The 3,878-nt window shown below is 31.3% G+C and overlaps 1 long non-coding RNA gene across 2 annotated transcripts; it reads right to left on the bottom strand.

Annotated features, from left to right (window-relative positions):
- Positions 1–430: 430 nt before the first annotated feature.
- LOC139872238 (uncharacterized) lies at positions 431–3,327 on the bottom strand. Of its 2 annotated transcripts, none has more exons than XR_011766961.1 (5): positions 3,213–3,327; positions 2,906–2,929; positions 2,721–2,775; positions 935–2,398; positions 431–855 (listed from the first exon to the last, which is right to left on the bottom strand). It is a non-coding gene; the product is annotated as an uncharacterized lncRNA (long non-coding RNA). The 2 variants fall into 2 exon arrangements; XR_011766964.1 differs by having other exon boundaries at positions 2,721–2,766.
- Between the last annotated feature and the right edge of the window lie 551 nt (positions 3,328–3,878).

The raw sequence follows: 3,878 nt of genomic DNA, 5'->3' as shown, positions 1-3,878 counted from the left end.
TATAGTGTTGTAGTAAGGTTTAGGTATATCCACTCTAATAATAAATAAATAACTTGTGTAAAATTGTATCGTAATTAATAGTATTTCGCAATAAAAATATAACTATTTCGTATATACCACGCATAACATCAGTGGTCATTAAACATCGTACCATCATAAACAGTATTGGTGTGTTTGATAAAATATAATGATTAACCATTGTATAGTTAAAAATAAGAATGAAGATGTATAATAGTTAAAAGATAATTTCAATACCGAATGATTCAACAAACGCACCGAATGTTAAAAGATTTAGCATTCAATGCTGAATCATTCAATTAAAAAACAATCAGATACAAAATAATTTTGTACTTGCTTAATACCCGCGGATTCACGGGATCTTAAAATGCATATTGCATCATCGATGTAAAAATAACATGTTGATGTTATAAGTTCGTTTGAAAATCATTTCATAAGTATGTTCAAATAATGTTATAAATCAGAATACGAATAAAAATGAAAAAAACATGGTCCGTGTCCAACTCTTCAAATCTAAGTCCTTGGGTCCTCAAGTCTTCCAATCCACACGTTTTAACATATTCAGCATTGCTACTCTTAATACATAGACTCCAATCCATATATCTCCGACCCGTCATACAACAATACGTATCACAAATAAAATATAAAAATGAACAAATAGACAATAACTATCCACTGATTTTATAGATTTATACCATGTATATTGAAGATATACAAAGAAAATGTAACTCACATTTACAATTGGTACACCCACGTACGGCGTACCCAAAAAAAGTTGGGGTTGATTGTTCTGCTATCCTCAAAGAAAACCATATCCGCCAGAGTTGAAATTATCATCTACGAATAAAAGTTTTATTACTGCAGTTTTACTAAAATATTTCAATAATGGTCGAAAACAATAACTTGCACTCGGTACCTGGTAAAGAAGTAGCACAAAAAGAAGCATGGAAATCCTCAATTCTTTGAGTAGGATTCCAAACCTGTCCCACATTGACTCCTAAAATGATTAATCAACTGTCATAAGTTAAAGACATGCTTTTGCTCTTCTTTTTGGCCTTTGAACTAATATCTTCGGTATAGGCAAATGTAAGTGCTTGGACTTTTGATCACCTATGACCTAACTGATGTAAACCTGGAAGGAACTGGGTTTGAGTCATAAGACTCCCATATAACCAGATAGGTCATGAGTCAAACTTACCCACTTTATCCTAATAGGTCATAGGTCAAACTTACCCACTTTATACAACATGAGTTACAAAATTTAAGTGAAACAAATTGAAGCTACCAATATGCATATATAAGCATACAATAAAAAAGTTGCACAGTGTCCGCCAAGCTCAAATCAATGGTTACGATGGTGTGGGCGACCCCTCGGTTTAATTGGTTTCTCAGGTTCGTTTCTTGGGCATGTGCTCGTGCAATATTCGTGTAGTCCCAAATTAACATCAATATATAATAATGATCCCCACAAATAAACAATAATATAGGTGTACATGGTTGCCTAAAGAAGACCTGCTGCAATATGGGACATCCCAACATGATATTTTTTCAGTCTTCTTTACTCCGTATTATTTAGACACATGCTTTCACTTTCTGGATTAAACAAATTATCTACATCATTCAAAATGGACATTGATCTCTTGGCACTCAAAATTTTTGTAGAAAGTAATTTTTGTGATCATTTTTAACACACTAATGGTTTATACAAAAAATAAGTTTTGTAAGAGAAGTGTTTCGGATCAAAGAATTCACCCATTTTGACCCACACCAAATTTAAACATATTAAACTGAACTTTCGACCCGTTACCCAACCCACCCATCTTGCTATCTATAGCAAATTACATTTCAAGAAAGAACATCATCACAACGTTTTGACGTAGAATATAAATATAAATGAGAATCGTGTATTTAAATATAATCACAAACCTGAGTACATCCCATGTAGAAACCAGCCATAGCAGGAGTGTCAATATGGCTTGGCATAGATAATAAAAATGCAATTATAAATACCTTTTGAACTATGGTCACCCAGCCATAGCAGAAGTGTCAATATGGCTTGGCATAGATAATAAAAATGCAATTATAAATACCTTTTGAACTATGGTCACCCAGCCATAGCAGGAGTGTCAATATGGCTTGGCATAGATAATAAAAATGTAATTATAAATACCTTTTGAACTATGGTCACGGACCAACCTTTGCTCATAAGTGGTAGATTGAAGTCCAGGGCCTCTTGTACTAAATTCTAGCATATGATTTACCAACTTATTTCAAACAAGCGGTTGAAATGTCTTTGAGGGACGATCCAACCAGATCGAATTCCAACCCACATTGATTGCACTTAATAGGGTGGCGATAGAATTTCATTATTGTGCAAATTCTGCAAAAAAAATTGTCAGTCAACAATATAATATATATTTCAGCAACTAAACAAATTAATATATATATATATATATATATATATATATATATATATATATATATATATATATATATATATATATATATATTAAGTCTGTTGCACCTAAACATGATAAAAATGAAAATATCCAGAGTTACTTACTCATCATGAATCATAACCTTACTGGTCCCACAACAGAACACATATTTAAATTTAATGTTATACAACTAACATGGGTTAACAATTAGTACGAATGATTTATGCAATGCATTATTAATAGATTCGGAATAAGCAATATTACCTTTTGACAACAATGATGCACTACATTGAGATGGTTACTGGAAAACCTATTAAATCTGTTATTGTCAATTACAATCCTTAAACAACATAATCAAGTATAACCCTAAATTCTGAATGAAAAAGTAAACAACTAAAATTGAAAAGAAAAAAAAAAAAAAAAAAAAAAAGAAGAATAAGAAAACTTACATGGATTGATTTTCCACCGAATACCTGAAATTACATGGATTGAAACTGGTTTCATATTTTGTTACATTAAGTATATCGAATTTTAGTGAGAATTTGTATAGTAAATACGTAAATTGATGTTATAATCGTCGGGTTTGAACATCGGTTCCAACAAATCTACACATCTGTATGTGTGTTCATTGGAACTTCGAACAGTGAGCGGATAGTATTCGATTTTTTGCAACTTTAATCGATTAGAAAACCATATGAGGAGTTCATCACATATCAAGCGATTATAGAGAAAAAACACATACTGTAGTTTTCATACCTTAATCTTCTACAATTGATGATCGATTATAGGGATTGGAAGTTAATTTATGTAGCGTGATATGGCAATTGATTGATCTTCAATAACATCGGTTTTAGCATGATTAACAATTTGGAAAAGTTGGGAAACCCTAAATTTGATTTTGTATACACTAACAATGGGTATTTTAGACTTTTTACTTCATGATTAGTTATTTGTTAGCTAATACTTCAATTGGATGGCTTAGATTGAAGGTCATTAAGGGGCTTGTTTTTGAAAGTAGAAGAGATAATACTCCTTTTTAATGTTTAAAAGAGAAAGAGATATACAAAATAAAAAAGGTAATGTGAAATGGTTAATGAATTTTGCAGCACGTCTTTAGTAAAATGACTGCTAAATAAATTGGCGTTAAAAGGGGCCAGCATATATTTGTCGGGCTTATGTGTGTACAAACTTGAATTTGGATGTATATATTCAACTCATATACAAACATGAAATTGGATGTATATTTCCAACTCATAAGAACAAAAAAAGATGATGTATGATTTTATAATACATGTTTCCAAGTATGATATTATTGTATCTGATTTAAAAACATCTAGCTACCGGTTCAGATCTAGATGGTGTTTGATGATAAGACTAGTACCAACGGTAGTTCTTATCTACCCTCATTTTTCAAAAGATAAA

The sequence above is a fragment of the Rutidosis leptorrhynchoides genome, chromosome 1, assembly GCF_046630445.1.
Source record: "Rutidosis leptorrhynchoides isolate AG116_Rl617_1_P2 chromosome 1, CSIRO_AGI_Rlap_v1, whole genome shotgun sequence".
NCBI lineage: Eukaryota > Viridiplantae > Streptophyta > Magnoliopsida > Asterales > Asteraceae > Rutidosis > Rutidosis leptorrhynchoides.
Note: the sequence above shows the minus strand (reverse complement) of the source record. Positions and strands in the feature narration are given on the sequence as shown.